Consider the following 17,663-nt stretch of genomic DNA (forward strand, 5'->3'; position numbering starts at 1 on the left):
GATTTGTCTAAAGCCTTGTGGAGTTTTTGATGGCCGAGCAAATCAAATGCTGCTGAGAGGTCTAATAATATCAGCATCCCTGTTTTTCCCTCGTCTAGTATACTAAGCATTTTAGTCTGAAGGTCGAGCAGGGCTGTCTCTGTACCATGTGCTCCTCTAAAGCCTGATTGTTGGGTGTGTAGGAGCCTGTTCCTGTCGACCTAATCTTGGAGTTGGATGGTAGCGACTTTGTCCAAGATTTGTAGGAGAAAGTTACAGTTCGCTATTGGACAGAGACCGGAAGGGTAGTGTAGGTTCAATCCAGTTATTTTGACTATGGTTGTAACAGTAACTGTTTTAATTGCGGTAGGGACTTTGTTGTCGCTAAACGAAGCATTCACCATTCTACGAAGAAAGGGGGCAAAAGTCCCGGAATTCTCCAGTATGAGCTTGGGCTGTAGTATGTTTTTGGAGCAGGCTGTGCATCTAATGGTAGAAAGTATAGAGTCCATGTCCTCTTGAGAGATAGGGGAGAACTTGAATGTACTCCTCTCGTGGGGGTATGCTCTAAGTTATCCAGGAGATGGTGTGTTTGGACGTCCAACTTACAGAATTTTATGACTTTGCAAGCTTTTTGAATTTTATTGTACAAGGCTGTTTGGACCTTCTCACAGGCTTCTTGTGATGGCTGAAATGGAGGGGACAGTGACAGAGGTTTTTCTACTGATTTCAGAATCTGGAACAATTTGCCAATCGAGCTGGAAGCAGTAGTGATTTGTTCATTGTAGTAGTTTTTCTTTGCTTCCGTCAGTTTTTCTTTATATAGTTTGTCCAGTTCCTTCCATTTCTCTTTGTTTTTGTCTGTGGGATTTTTTTTGCCACTTTCTCTCCCATTTCCTTTTTTCCTTTTTAAGTGTACAGGTTAGAGTGTTAAACCAATTATGGTGATTAAGGTTGGGTCTAACCTGCTTACTTCTGATGGGAGCATGTTGGTTGATAATCTTTTGGAATTGGTTATTAAATGTTGCCCCGATTTTCTCACAAGAGTCCTCGTCTACTGTTGTCTTCATAATGTTTTCAATGCCTTGTGCTAGAATAAGCGGCGTGATCTTTTTAAAGTGTCTTCGATAGACTTTGTTAGGTGCATGTAATTACCGGCACGGCTGCCGCCGGAGTTGTTTTTTTACCGGTGGCCGGGAATGGGCAATTACCGGGTCATTATGGCCTTGCCGGACCCGGTAATTGCCCATTCCAGGGCACTGGTAAAAAATGCTCAATGGGAATGGGGAGGACGGTAGCACCGGCGCCGTTAATAATGGTGTCGGTGCCACCATTTAGGTCTGCTCGCGGGTGCCGTTCCACCTAGCTGACAGGCACGCACGAGCAAACCTCATAGTTTGCCGGTCTGGTAACAACGGTACTGGCAAGCTTACTGGTACCGTTGTTACTGGACCGGCAAACTTGTAATGAGGCCCATCATCTCTGCAATATATACGTGGCTGGCACCTTACTTCATCAGCAGTGTTTTCATTGGTTGGCTTTGTACTAACTAACCTTGGACAGCTGACAGGTCATCAAGATATGAACCAGACAAGAGTAAGGGGAGAGAGGTCTGCAGACTGCTTTCCTTAAAATAAAAAAAAATACCATCCTTCATTTCTAGGCCATGAGCCAGGGTGATCTCTCTGTATTTGGCACTGTGTGGCATTTTGTGTGTGGGGATATGTGTAAGGAGTAAGGGAGGTGTCCTGTCTGTGTTAGTTGCTAATTAATAGACAATATTCTTCAATTATGGGTCACATGTGATGGGACCAGGTTTGGAATTATTTCACTCTGCATTTATTGGGATTTTAGCTAATATAGATGCATGTGTTTTGTTTTCTCTTGCCACTGGGGACACTCTGAGTTATTCTTCAAGGAGTCTTTTGGCTTGTAGTTGTCCTTCACCTGGTTTATAAAGGCTGTTTGTACTTGGGAGTATCCTTCTTGTATCCTGGGAATTGCTATCTCATGCTTTTACTGAAATGTTCTGACCCTCCCATAATTTGCGGTAACCTTCGCTGTGGTTGTCAGCTCCTACCTGAGCTCTGCACAGACCTTATTTCTATGGTTTCAGCATTTTGAGTTCTTGTAAAGTCTTGAGGCATTTCATTTAATTAGAAGCATGTTATTGTTTGCATTTTGGGAAAGATAGCTGCCCATTAATGTTGTGTTTCTATGTTAGTGGACTATATTTGTGTGTCATTTTATGCTGCATTCAGTTTATACATTGCCTATGTTAGTATCCTTCATGTCTTATGGATGCTATGTTAATATTCTTCATGTATAAATGCATATATTACCTAATTTATGTGTTCTTCATGTTGAGTGCACATTTGCTTTGTGTCTAATGCATGAACATATATTGCAATAATGTTAGTTGTATTACTCTTGGCATCTTTAGCTTAGATTGTGTCCATCTCCTGCATTAGCTGCCTGGGATAAGGGCAGTATGGTTGCCTTAGTGAGTAGCGTTTTTCACCTGTGCGATATTGGGCAGGGGAGGGCAGGAGCTATGGATGACGTATTCATCTGCCTCCCAACAGAAGAGTATTATTTGCCACTGGAGAATAGATCAAACTCTGCATGCTGGCTTAGTTCAAGATAGGCGTAGGACCACCAGGAGTAAGTATTGGCATGGATTTCTTCAGTGGACAATTTTGACAGAACTTGTGTATAATTGGCATAGTGACATATATTAATGTTGTTTGCCCTGGAGTAGGCTCTTCAAGGACTCCTCCTCAATGCTTAAAATCATGTGGAAATAATTTAGCAATGGGGGAGGTGCCAAGCAGGAGAGTTCCATCTGAACAAACCATGTTCATGTTTCCACAAAGGAGGCAATGGCAGTTGTCGACAGTATTGCAGATCTACATGCAGGTTCTAAAGGGGTTGAGTAGTGAAGCGGTTTCCCAAAACAAAGAAGGTGGCAGCGAGATATGAAAAACTAGATAACCTGGGGAACCATTTCTCAAAGTGCAAAGGTCATGGTCAAACACCTGATGGTGACTGAATGCCCCTTAGATATTTCTATCCAGCTAAAATAGACATGTGATAGGGCAGTAGTTACTGACATCTGATGGGTCAAGGATGACTTTTATTTTTAGCCAGGACTTGCTATGCTATAACGTGTTAGAGGCGGGGAAGCTACCTTGTGTGGAGAGCAGTGTGTCACACTGCCGCCAGCCCGCAGATTCCGCTGGCGTCTTTGGAACGCCTGGCACTGGCGGCGCATTAGACTGTTCCGTTTTCGGCTTTCATTCCTGGGTTGCGGTCTAGTCTTTTTCTGTTCTGCCTTGCTTCCCTATTAGCCCCGCCTTCGTTTCCGGATCAGCGCGTTGCAACTATTGCTCCCTTCTTTGTTGCTGTGCTCCGTTCCGTTTGCTGCTCTATTGTGCTGCCCGCTTGCTTTTCCTCTCCGGTGTTTTGTTTTCGCTCCTCGCCTCCAGTCCCTGAGTATTTCGCTACTCGACCTTCCCTCTCCCCCCTCTCTGGTTTTTTCTTACCTTTCTTCCCGTGTTTTGCTCCACTTCTGATCTTTCCTCCCTTCTCCCTCTCTGTCTCTTCTTTCTGGCTCTTTCCCGTTTCCTTCTGTTCCCTATCTCTCTAGTTATCCTGCTCCTTTGCTGCGAACCCGCTCCTCGGACTGCGCAGCTCTAGTGCTCGTCCTGGTGCCTTCCTCCTCGGCTCGTCAGCTTCGTTCCACTGGCTGGGGTCCTTCCAGCTGCTACATCTTCCTGGATTTCCTTTACTTGTGAGAACAGACTCATGCCACTCCATTGTTTGGTCCTTTCCTTCCTGGGAGTGCTCGTCGTACCATCCAGGCCACCATCCATCAGAACCGGAGTTATTCTATCAACCTGTTGTCCTCCTGCAGCCACTCTGCCTGAAGAGGTTTTTTTAAGCTGTTGCTGTTTTCCTCTTCTTTGGCAGGGAATCTGGGTGGCTTCTTGCCCCGGAAAACCATATCTCTTCACAAAAAGGAAGAAGACTAAGAAGAAGACTCATCGGCGTGAAATCTCTTCGGAAGAGACAGGTGAGGAGGAGGGGGAGGTGGACTTGGATATCACTGACATACAGCCGACTACAGCTGGTCTTGATACAGTGGTAGAAGTGTACCAACAAAAGTAGTGGAACTGTGACCCCAGCGGAGTAATCAGGAAGAGTGTAATGTGCAGCACATTTTTCAAGGGTTGCAGCCATGCTGGTTGACAGCCAATTGAGTTGAAATAGATTTTAGTTGAGGTGTAATTGCTATTGGGTGGTAAAGCGGAGAAGTGTTTTTTAACTTCACAAAGAACAGTTCTGGAATGGTGAAAATCGTTGCAAGAAGTAGTGGAACTATTAAGAGTACAAAAATAATAGTAGTGGAACGCAGCTCCCGACTGTTCCTGCTCACTTTGACCACTGGTGGAGAGGCACTGATGATGTTCAGTAGGCTAGCTGGGCAGGGTTGAGGTCGTCACCATAAGAAATAGCTTTCAGGAAGGTGACCATTGTCACCAATTCCTTGGCAGAGAGAGAAAAGATGACTGGTTGGAAACAATATGGGGCGGAACAGGGTCCAACAGAGAGGGGTGTAGAGAGTTATAGATGTACCCTAATCTCTATGATTTTATCCAAGAACAGTTGATTGTGGTTGATTTCTTGTGTGAATGTGGCATGGGTGGGCCAGGTAGGCAGTTGAGACGGTGGCCTACTACTAGTGCTTTGGTTATATTGGCCGCTTGATAGATGCGTTGTAGACAGACATCTGCTTCGGTGTAGCAGTATTTCTTTCTTTTAGAAACTGGTTGGTTTAGCAGTGTCAAGCCAGCTGTGCAGTCAGTTTTGCACCAACATGTTTCCTGCCCTTTGAGTGGGCAGGAGGACATGTTTTACATTCTAACTTGCAACTGAGGGCAGCCTGTGCTTTAAAGGCAGCCTTAGGCAGAATAGTACAGCAGCCGGCGACAGACCACTGGCAGTGCGTGTACACAGGTGCACAGCAAGCCTGGCGCAACACGTTATAATGTGCTGTGAAATCAGGCACACGTTTTTCGTCCGTAGAGTGTATGCCTCCTTCATGTGCCTCTCACAGTGCAAAAATCCCACATCTTTTGCCGTTCTACTGCGTGATCAGGTGCAGCAGCGACAGCAGAGGCTGAAGCAGGTGCAGTCCAAGTCGAAGATGTGCGACTAACCCCTACCAGCTCCATTCACAGGCTGGCTGCAAACACAGCGCAGCACAGCAATGGCGTCTGTGCTGCCTGGCAGCAGCTGCTCACACCACACAGTGTCTGCCTGCCTGAGCCTGGCTGCCTCTGTCACACTGACTGCAACAGCCAACTGAGGCAGGGCTCAAGTCGAGGGTGCACGCGGGTGGACGCAATCCACCCACTGTTTTCAGAGGGTGGACTCAGTCTCCCCCATCTAAAATGAGAAACTTTGAATGTCCTCTTGGAATTTATGACTTAAAGCAAACCTCTGGATCGAACTGGGTTTGCAGGCCAGACACTTCACCACTGCACTATATAACTAAAGGTGAAATGTCCCATTTCGGTACTGCAAGTTCCAGGGAAAACATTTGTATTGGATCTTGGAGTTTAAAACATGCACACCTTTTATTGTTTTCAAAAACACTATTAGAGGACAATATCCTCTCTTGGTTTCGTGTGTGTTGATTTTATGAAAGGAAAATGCCATTCGTCCTGCCCAATTTGGGTGGTTATGCAAAGCCAATTTGATTAAATGTGCATATTTCACCTTGATATGCTAATTTCTGGAGACGTCACATCCCATTGTGTTTGTTGATGATTCCCCCCACTTTAATTTCTAGGACTTGACCCCTGAACTGAGGTAACAAGTGAGGGAGTCGGTAGGCCTCAATGCTGCGAGTTTGCTGTCTGGACGGCACTTCCCACGAGGTACTACATGCATGAACGTGTTTTTTGGCATAATTGAATGATGATGATTAATACTAACGCATAGTCACCTAGCTCGTCACCCCCCTGCCCCCTGCTCCTACCAGTACTTGAAAACCTTGTATGTTATTATGCTCACGCCATCTATTTGTAATGCCATTATCTTCACTGTGTCTGTCTTGTGCTCGCTTTGTAACCTCTACACTCTGTAATAAAGCACCCAAATGCCTTTGGGCTTGGCGCACTATATAAGCGTCAAAATAAATAAAATAAATAAATAAATTATACCCAGGCCCTTGCAAACCCCCAAACAGGTGCCACTACTAAAAAAAATATCCTGAGGTTCATGCCCGTCAAAAACAGGCTCATATTAAGCACTAAGAGTGACAAAACAACACCCGACCCCAGCAATGATCTGCTGATTCAAAAAAAGAGGTTTAAAGATAATGAACTGTTCAGTAGAGTCAGGAACTCATTAGAGCAGAAAATCAGAATACAATGAAATGAGATTTTTGACAGGCAACCGATTTAGCGATTAGCAACATTAAGCCTCAGCCTCCTCTGGGATCCATTACACTCTCCATTTCCCCGCCTCAAAGCTGCCAGGGACTTTGCCTCATCTGCATCGAATAAAATGGTGATTGTTTTTAGGTCTGCCTCTGCCTTTGCTCGGCTAGACCACAAGCATGTCGGCACCAGAGAACAGAACATAGTGGCCTGAAGGTTCCCAGTTTCCGCGGGGGTCCCTCCTCAAAGTCCCCCTGCTTCAGTGCACACATTTGATGACAGCACAGCCACACTCGGCTCTCCACTGAGCTAGTTGAGTTTGCACTTCCAATCACACGTGCGTTAGTATTACATGAAGCGTGCAAGGGCAACCCACAACTAATAATGGTTGTTCAGGGTTCACTGCCAAGAGCTATGGACATTTCCTGGTAGGACTTTGCCCCTGGATCCTTTTTGTGTTGTATTTCCATTTTCTTTTCCCATTGCAAAAGGGTTGGGCTTGCTGAAAATGTTTAATATGGGGCCATTTTGAACATTATTTCCAGGGCCTCTTTTGGTTACCAGTCCACCCCTGTTCACTGACGTCTGAGTAAATAAAAATCAGGTTCCCGGGAACACAGCTGAATCCTCGAGTGTGGCCTCAGGTTCGAGGCGCATCTGCTGCCTCTGATTTCTGATTTGGATTTATAGCGGGTCAACTTGGCAGAACCAACTGCATCTGTGCTCCCCACCACTTCTGGCAACCTCCTCTTAACCTCCTGCCGTATATTCTGCTACTTACCTTTCTCTGCAGCTGGTCCTCTCACCTCTGAGTTGCTGCTGAACTTCACCGACTTGCCATGCAAATGGAGATGGGACTTTTCCTAGAACCCCTACATAGCTCTTTTGGTGTTTGAAATTTGACAGTGAATAGGGCTCGAGCTCTCAGCACACTAGATTTTTAAAAATCCATTGCCAGCCTGGGCTTTATACAGCAGTGAAAATGGCAACAATAGATTAAATGGCGGGGCCATACCGTGTGGTAATAGCCTGCCATCCTGGTCCACACCATGCTTCTGATGGAAAGATTGCAGTCAGTGGCAGGCACGCAAAAGAAATCCAGAGTCTGGATGCATTATTTTCTTCAGGTTAGGGAGTCGGAGGTCAAACTGGGCTCCTTTGAATCTTTATGTTGGATCCCCCAGATTGTGGTGTTCCTCAAGGATCAGGCTTATTCCCTAACATTTTCAACATTTTTTTCAAAGCTCTCCATGACCTCCTACTCGGCAAGGAGTGGTGTTCCATAACTATGTATACGGGTGCAAGATAATTGACACAGTCTTAAAGAAAGAATGCATTTCTCCTACTCTTCTCAAATTAGTTAAGGAACAAGAAGAAAACTTTATACCCTGTATAGCCAGTGTCTGACGCAAGAATTCCTGCTCAAGAAAAGGTCAAATCCTTGGGTATCGTCCTTCACTCGACCGTATCAATATCTCATACCACCAGTTCTACCATTAGTTCATCGAGTTACCATTTCATGATGGTGAGTCAGATTCGGCCATCCTGTCAGAGGCTAGCGGTGCCAAAGCTGCCATAATCAGAGTTCAAGAAGATTACGGTAACACACTCTTTCAGGCAAAAAACAAAGGCATTGTTCATCATCTCCAGATCCCTCCAAACATGGAACGCAAGGGATGTCAGCAGGACCTCTATATAGACAGCATCCGATCTCACCAGTCCTGAGAGGGCTGCATTGGTTACCAGTGAAAGACAGAATAACGTGCAAAGCCTTGTTAATACTGGTCCATAAAGCACTGGACTTCCCATCGCTTCATTACCTTGCTAACCGAATTATATGGCACCACTCTAAGAGCTTTCTGATTCTGAAGCGGGGATAGTAGCGGCCCCTCGCCATCAATGCAAGAAAGGTTTGGGACACTCAGGACACAGCTTTGTGAAATTCACTTCTGGCTGAGATCCATACGAATGAATGCTGAATTATTTTTAGGAGAAATCTGGAAACTTCATGTTAGCGTGAAGTACTAGCCTCTTCCTGCTTGCTCTCAATTGGCCCTGATTAGGCCTACCTGAAAACCCTGGGCTTAGGTTCCTGCCCAAAAGCTTCACAATCATTCATCATCCAGCAGCTTTGAGGACACCAGGCAGCCACACCTACACATTACTTTCAGTAAACTCCAATGGGCTGCTTGTGCCTCAAACAAAAAGCGACTAGACACACCAGAACCTGTCCATCCAAACCAGCATTACCTGCATCACTCTTTGACCTGACTCCCCTTCCGCCTCATTACTAGTACCCACATCAGCTTGCAAGTCAACACAGCCACAAGGGCCCTGACCTAGGTCACCCACCTCTGTGGGCATGCACCTTCTTCTTCTTCTTTCCCTCACCCTCTCCAACCATCCCTCTGCCAGTTTCCTATTTCCTGCTTAGATAATCAGGAGGGCCTCCCATCAGTGCCACTGGGTTTCTATAACTAATGAGCTTCCACCCTATTCCTAATGCTAGGATGAGCAGAACCAGCCTGTTCACCTTCCCTGCTAAGGGACAGCCACCTAGCCTGTTCCAAAATGTGTCCAGAAGGCCACCCCCCAGGGGCGCTCTCGCTCACGTGCCTCCATGCCTGCCTACTTATCACCCCACTGCACTGTCTCTCTAAGCCCAGTGCGGATCCTGCCCCCACACCACTCAAATACCTAGTGGCGAGAGGGGTGGCAAGGCCTCCAATACTTATATATTGAGAGGCCATACTTAACCTGGGGACTCCCTCCCTCCCCAATCAAAGAGCCCTACAACAACTTTCTTACGCTTTTTTAGTGCTGGCACTATTGAAGTCTCACATGGAGCCACCTAAATCTCCTCCCCCCACTGTGCACACAGTGAGGCAAGGCCGGGGTATAGAAAGAAAGTATATTTAAATTATAAGCTCAATGAATGATAGGTTTGTTTAATTACACACGCCACCTTCTTTGTGGCACAAAAAAAGCTTCAATTACAAAACACACTTTTCTGTGGGATGTTGCTTTTGAACGCACTTTATCTGCATTTTACTTTTGTCTCACAAACATGGAACACAGGCTAAAAAAACTGGTCAAAGCTATTTCCCCATGAACCCTGTTGTATGTTGAATTTCAATAATAATAATAATACGGTACAATACTAGAACATAATATTAAAAGTTTCTTGCAGAGAGTTTTAGTTTTAAAACATAGGCACAATTTTCATTTGATGAAAACTAGTTCACCTTCAAGGCTTAATACATTGAGTTCTCTGTGCACTAAAAATGCTAGCAGTTGAAAATTACTTATTTGTAAAAATGCATGTGGCAATAGAACGCTGTTTCCTTTTCACCCAAAAGCACTACCAAATTGTTCTGCTACAATCGTTACTTACCCACTCTCAGGAGAGAGTGTATTTCCTCCCAGGACCAGAACCCAGGCAACAATTACATGCAGCACCCTTCTGTTCAAAGGCCAGGTCTGAGGAGTGGGGACAGTTTAGAATTTTCATTTTTGGACCATGGGCACCCCTTTGTTATATACAATGTTGAAAGAGGGGTGACCGTTGGGAATTTTGTTTTAAAATAAGCATACCTTTTATTTAAAAGCATGTTTGTGGGAGTGGGTTTCAGTGGGGAATTTAGTTTTAGAGACACCTACCTTTTGGATTGAAAGGCAAGGTTTGGGGATTGAACAAACACCTTCTTGTTTTAAAGGCAAGATTTGGGGATGGTGACAATTATCAATTTCCTTTTGGTGGCAAGTATATCTTTTATTTAAAAACAAGTTTTGGTAAGGGTTATCAGGCATTTTGTTTTAGGGAAGGACACCCCTTTTCATTAAAGAACTCAGGGGTGAGCAAGAAAAATCAAGGCACCCCAATTATTTTAAATTACTATCATGTATCTTTCCGGTAGGAGAGAGTGTGAAAGTATCAAATTCTTCCAAGCTCCAGCCTGCATCAATCTATTTGGGAGTTAATTAAATTAATAGTCAAAAATGCTAAGGACCTACACACTTTTACCCCCCACTCACTAATGGAAGAGAACCCACTAAGGAAAGGGAGGTCCGGGAGGATAGCTCAGGGGCAACGTGGTTCTCTTGGAAGCAAAACAACACATAGCAACACAGGTTTGAATCCCAGTTTCACACTTAGAAACTATCCCAGGTATTAAGCATGTTATAAAAGAACAATTATACTCATCATTATAATGGGTTCATTGAATACATCCCCATGCTGACATTTTGTTGGAAAACCTCTGGGATTGGCACTTATGGAAACTGAGCAGGGTTTTGCTTTCATGGAAAAACAGGATTCTGGCCAGAACTTCAGTCAGCAATCCTCCCTCTTTGGCTCCAGGGAAGTATCACAGCCTCTGTTTTCTGGTCCCCCCCAGCAATGGAAATCTCCAGCCCGCTGTAACGCTTACCTGGACTCCTCAGGAGCTTAATGATCTTTGAGCCTGTTGATCTGCTATACTGAAGCTTCTGGATTCTTTTCCTGTCAGGACAGATAGATTACACAAATGGAGGTACTGTCAATGTTAAGGATGGTGAGAACTGCTTCAACCTAGAAATAAACTCTCTTCTTTATCTGAGACCACACACTCTCCACACCTGTGTTTTGTATTTATGGAGCTCTCCATCCTGCTATCTCACAGGGGCGTGTTGAGATTGTTTTACTAAAAATTGGAATGCTGAAGAACTCTGGAAGACTCTGGAGGCAAGTGTCTTTAAAGGGAATGAGTCTCTTGACAGAAACCAAATGAGGATAACTGCTGTCTTTCTTAAAATTACAAACAAACTATTTTATTCCTCTGTCTCTTGCAGAGTCTTGGAGGATGAAAAGTTTGAACTTTACAGGAGATGAATATGGACCCTTTATTTCTTGTGGACAGTTGGCGCAATTGCTACAGCTGAAGCACACTGAAAATGAAGAGCTTTCAGTATGCAGGAAAAGAACGTTGATGGCGGAAAGGTTGTGAACATAATCAGAAGAGAAAACGTTGGATAACATAAGTTTGTCTTTTCTGAAAGATTGCAACCTTCTACTGCAAAGCGTGGTTAACAACTGTGAGGAAAAACTCTGTCGTGCTTCAGGTAAGTATACACGTAGAAATTATCATGACTCTAAAACTCTGTAATGTTCGTTATTTAAATAAGTACCTTTGTTTCTGCAGGTCTTCGGAATGCTGAGGAAAAACCTTCGGAAGGTTCTGCGGCTGCGCACGAAGACTGCGGGCTGAAGAGACACTGTGACGAAAACATATTATTCTACTGAAAAACTGCGGTGAAGGAAATCTTTGGACTGGTAAGTCTTGTCTGCGGTCTGCGAATATTCTATTAACTATTCTATGAATTCATATTTCTTTTCTTTAATCCTTTAGGTTCTGTAAGCAGAAGTGCTGGTAGCTTTACACCGCTGTCAGCGGGGAAAACGCAAAGCGCTCGTTCCAGCGGGGGCAGAGCTTAAGTAGCTCCCTATAACAAATGACTAGTTCAACGCTGCTGCTTGTCCATGACCCTCTAGGCGGCCATCTTATGGGTACTGAAAGACTATTGTAACCCTATGGAAGTCTATGGTATTTCAATGCTGTGAATGGTGTAAATGCCATGTGTGCCAAGTTAACACCCACCTTTGACCCGCTGATCTATGCAATGAATCAAGACTCTGAACCCTGGCTGTGATCATGACACCCGCTTCCAATATTTCCACCAAGTTGATGTTTCAGCAGATCTCCTTTGGTGATTTTTTTAGGCAGCTGTCCCTCTTCCATAGTGCAAGACCATTTTATTCTCTAAGACCCCCCCATGCAAAATAAACATTAGGTGGTGCTAACTTATGATCTTGCAACCAGGTTTGAACATTTACATTTCTCTCCACCCCCAAGTCCAGCCCCTCTCTAAGGATTGGTTCAGAAGTATAGAACTGAAATATTGCAACTCCCCTTTGAGATTCACATTTTTATTTGCATGTCCAATTTTACCAAAATGTCCCCACATGGCAAAATGTTGTAATTAACCAATAAAAGCTATGATATATAGATATTAATATTCCTCTCCTCATGATGGATCAGTGAAGCTTACTTTCATTTCAGCACCTTATTGCACGAGCGGTTTATGATTATTCGCCTTTTTCACAAAAAGTATAATAGTTGTGCACATGAAATTTAATTATGATTTTTATGACCCATAAGTTCACCAATTCTTGAATGAAGAACATTTTTTTGGGGCAGCCAGAAACACATTTTAGCTTACTATTGCAATTCCATAAAATGCATGTGGAGCAATTTTATTTCAACAGAATCACTTGAAATCATCTTTAAAATGACATATGAATGGACGCAGTGCAATTTATCATTGCTGAGAAAGTCACTAGTTATGATATTCCATTTAAACAAATGGGAAATCTTCAGCATGTATGAAAATCTCAACTCATTTCCCCATATAGGATTCATTTCTTTTGAACTGCTGCAGCCTCATGGGCTGAATGTTAGTTTGAGGCCAGGATAAAAGCCATTAGCCTTTTGCTCTTTGAAAGTTGATGGGCTGAGGAGATCCTTATCATGCAAAAGACCATTCACATATGTCCTGTGATGCCAGGAGGCCATGCTGACATCTGGAATTTTGTCCTATAATCTGAAGTTGACCACAATTCTGATCTCAAATTGTATATTTCTAAGCATTGTGTCCATACAGGGCTGGGTCTGTGTTGATCTGACGCTTTTGTATATACTTTGGTGTGCATCAACTTCACAGAGATTTCTCTTCCAGATAAGGAGCCATGCAGGCTTTGAAAATCTGCCCAGCAACAACATGTGACCTATTGAAACAAAATAGCCCTTTTCAATTGTTGCTGGGATTTTGCATGTGAAGCATATTACACATTTAAATGCATGCCATTTTGCCACCACACTCCAAGTCTTTTCCCTGATATCTTAATTTTAGCAGGGGAAACTTATTTTTCATGTCTTGATTTAAAACTGCAAAACACACATGCAAGGCATTTTAGTTTCAGTTTCTGAAAACCATGCTTTTCGTGCAGAAGGGGTCTTTGATTTTCTCTTGCAAACACAAATTAAAGGCTGCGTTTTCAGTTCAACCTTCCCTTAGTAAGGGAGGCAAAAGCCTTTGACTCCAGTCCTTGGCCATCCACATAGCATCTCCATTTTATCACAACTCTTCCTTGTGTTACTTGTAGAAATACATGCAGTCCACATTGCCATGCCCTTTTTAAGTGTGGACATTTTTTTGAAGGCTGGCCGGTCATTTTCCCCTGGGCCTTTCAGATATATTTGTTTGAGCTATGATTAAACCTCACAAGTTCCCCACAAGTATTTTATGATTCTTTTGTGTGAAAGAACAAGGGAGAGCATGGATTTCTTCTGAAGTCCTTTTAAATAAAATCTTTGTTGTGGCCTGTCCGGCTCATTTTTCTTTCTTAGGTAGTGGGTGCTCTGGTCTCCACTTCCATTTGTTTGGTTCTGGGGTATGGAATGGAACCCCCTCCTTCTCCTTCTCAGGGTCCCTGGGGTCCTTCCAGCTTCAATACATTTTACACAACATATTTCCCCGCAACATAGGATATAGTATTCGAGAACATGACACATTTTATCCCTTAACATTTCCACGGAAGATTACTTAAACTAGTCACCTGTTATAAGTCTCCATCCGGGGAAAGTTTCCTTTGACTTCTCAGGTGATTCCTTTGATCGACTTTCATTTGGCTCCTCAATCAGTCATAAATCTTGTCTGGGATGACAGCTTTTCAACTGATTGATGTGGACCCATTTTTCTTCCGTCTGTTCTCCTTTTGGGGTGCAGATCTTGTAGGCAACAGGTGATATTGTATCTACAATTTCAAAGGCACCACACCAAGACGGAAGGAATTTCCGCTCCTTGGTCTGATTTCTTTGAAAATTGTAGAGGTGAACTCTGTCACCTACCTCGTACTCCTTCTCTGTGGTCTTTTGATTTTAGTATGTTTTTGTGCCTTCAGCCATCTGAAAGCATGCCAAAGGTGCTTCCTCCAATTTTCAATGTACTCATGAGTAGTGGATGCATTTATCATTGTCTGCTCCTGAGTTCTGTAGAGCAGATGCTGAGATAACACAATTTTTCATCTGATCATAAGCTTAAATGGAGAAATATTTGTTGCAGAAGATGGTGTAGACCTAATAGCCATTAGAGCAAGCGGTAATCGAATGTGCCAACTGGTTCCACAGTCTGCCACAAACATCTTTAAGATTATCACAATTGCTTTGTTGTATCTCTCTACCCCCCGCTGCTGCTTGGGGCTGGCCGATAGGCAATGTGGAGTTTACTTTTTACCCCTAGGATCTCCCATATGTTTGCCATTGCCTCATTGGTAAAATGACTTCCTCAATCCAACTCAATCATTTGCGGGAGGCCAAAAAAGAGAAGATATGATTCATCATTCGTGCTGCAGCAAGCACAGCCTTACAATTCGGGTCTGGAAGACATTCTACTCACTTGGTCAACAAGCATGTTACAGTCAACATGTACTTATTTCATCTAAAGGAGCAAATCAAGGGCCCGATGAAAATCTGACTTGCAAATCTGACCTCTTTTATCATTCCCCTTTCTTTGTAGGGGAGCTCTGGGAGCTCTGTGTGTGAGTGAACTGGGTTGGAATTGAGCACACACAAGACAAACCTTTAGGTAAATGTCAAGGTCCTTGCCCATGTGTGGCCAATAAGCAACCTTGCACAAGATTTCTAATGTCGTATGAAACCCCCTATTAAAGGCAGTGGTCGCGTCATGGGGTTGGTTCAACATCAGGATATAGAATGAGGTAGGTACTATGGAGAATCCTGTGGATCCTCCACTAAACTCTAGCCTAAAGTCTCCTCCCAGTTGACCAGCAGAGGGCAGACGCTTCCTGATCCCAATCCTGGGGGTGGTGTACTGTGGGAGGATCACATGGATGGAGACAAGGCCGAGGGTAGTGAGGAGACTTTGCAGGGTGAGACACAGTATTTCTCCTTGGAAAGAGATGTTTTTAACACTGGGTTAAAGGAGGAATGGACTTATTTCCATTTTTATGTATCTCGATCTCCTACTCAGGATGGAAGGGTAAACTCCAAGGGGGTAATCCTACAAGGTATTGTGTCCAAAGAGCAGGTCTTTTGTACCCGTAAAATTCCATGTCCTCCCCAAAGCAAAGAGTATGCCAAAAGTAATGACGGGATTATGGCAATTCCGGTCCCATCTGGCTCTAAAAAGGTTAAACCCTACAATATCTCCTCTAACAATATCAGGGGAAGTAAAATCCTTGATAAAAATAATGAAGTAGGAAAACCGAATTTCCCTAAAAAGAACTGCATGTCCCAGAATCCCATAGGGACTGCGATGAAGAAGACGGCTGAAGAGGCATGTAGAGGGAAAGAACAGACATGCAGGCATAACAGCCATTGGCAAGGTCAGGCATTTAACTATAAGGGCCTGCACCTGTAGCCAATTGCTTCACTTGAGAGACATAAAAGGCTGCAGCAGGAAGGGGCAGCAGAAATGAGCTGGAGAAGGAGCTGGAAGGTCAGCATCAGTAGCAGAAGAAGAATCAGAGCACGATTTGGGCAGTTCACTTAGAAGTCAGACCACAGATGGGACGCCAGAGCCAAAGAAGAGCAGATTCCGCCTACAGGCTCTGAGTTGATCCTCTGCTCACAAGCCATGTTTGGCTGTGGCAGCATTGAAAGAGACTGGGAGAAACTAGAAGTCTTTCCAGGTGCGCCTAATTGCTGTGAATGCAGAGCTGAAGTTGTGTATCCACCCAAGGCCCGTGTGCAGAAACAACCCGGGGGACGCTGGAGAAAGAAAGACTCTCCATTGTTGAGGCCAGTTCCGAGACACATGTGCTACAGAGGGTGTGGGTCCCAAGAATGCCTGTAGCAGCAGACCTACATGTACTGCTGCCCCCAAAGGTACAGGCCAAGATGTACTGGTCTTCCTTACTCACAGGAACAGTCCAGTAGCCATTGGTCAGGTCAATGGCGGTGTACACCTTTGACCCTTGGATCTGTGTCGGCCCCTGATTGATGTAGGGAAGTGGTCATCTTGACATGTGATCCATTTGGTGAACTCCCTCAGGTCTGCACAAAGTCTCCATTGGCTGTTTGGTTTGAGTATCCCTAGTACCGGGTTGTTGAAGTTACTGTAAATCGGAAGAATTATCCCATGGGATGCTAAATTCGTAATAATCACTGTGGGTGACTCCATGGACCTGAGAGATAACCGGTATTGTTTCACAAATACTGGAGCCATCTTGGGGTCCGTGGGTATGGTAGTTGAGAGAAGGGACGTGTGTCCACAGTCATATCAGTCCACTGAAAACATATCTTGGAATTCCAGGAAGACCTGTTTTAGCTTTTGTCTTTGCTCCTCTGTCTCACAGGCATCAGCAAGATGGATCCTTTACTCGACCATCTGCTTGAAACCTGGAAAGACTTTGGGCATGGCAATTTCAGTGGTATCCTCTAGTTGGTTGGAGAGAGCTCTTTTAATAGTGTTGACCTAGACAGGAGGTTCCAGGGATTTGAGGTAGTGGTCTGTGACTCTGAACGCTACCTCCTGACCTGCTCTTAGGACACAATACCTTGTTGGATTACCCCCTTGGAGTTTACCCTTCCATCCTGAGTAGGAGGTCGAGATATATCAAAATGACAATAAGTCAGTTGCCCCTTTAACCCAGTGTTCATAGCATTTCTTTCCAAGGAGAAATACTGTGTTTCATCCTGCAAAGTCTCCCCACTACCCTGGGCCTTGTTTCCACCCAGGTGATCCTCCCGCAGTATTCCACCCCCAGGATTGGGATCAGGAAGCATCAGCTCTCTGCTGGATACCTGGGAGGAGACTTAAGCAGGGTTTTAGTGGGGATCTGCAGGATTCTGCACAGTGCCTACCTAATTCCGAAGGCTGATATTGAATCACGCCCATGACGAGGCCACTGCCGGTCATAGGGGGTCTCATACGACTTTAGAAATCTTGCACAAGGTTGCCTACTTGCCACAGATGGGCCAGGACCTTGACATTTACCTAAAGGTGTGTCTTGTTTGTGCTCAATTCAACCCAGTTCACTCACACACAGAGCTCCCCTACAAAAAAGGTGAATGACACTGCCAAATAGATTGACGCAGGGGGGAGTTTGGAAGAATTCAAAACGTTCACCCTTTTTTCTAGCGGTAAGAAACAAAATAGTAATTTAAAGTAATCGGG

Source organism: Ambystoma mexicanum, chromosome 1p (assembly GCF_040938575.1).
Source record: "Ambystoma mexicanum isolate Mex_15411 chromosome 1p, UKY_AmexF1_1, whole genome shotgun sequence".
Taxonomy (NCBI): domain Eukaryota; kingdom Metazoa; phylum Chordata; class Amphibia; order Caudata; family Ambystomatidae; genus Ambystoma; species Ambystoma mexicanum.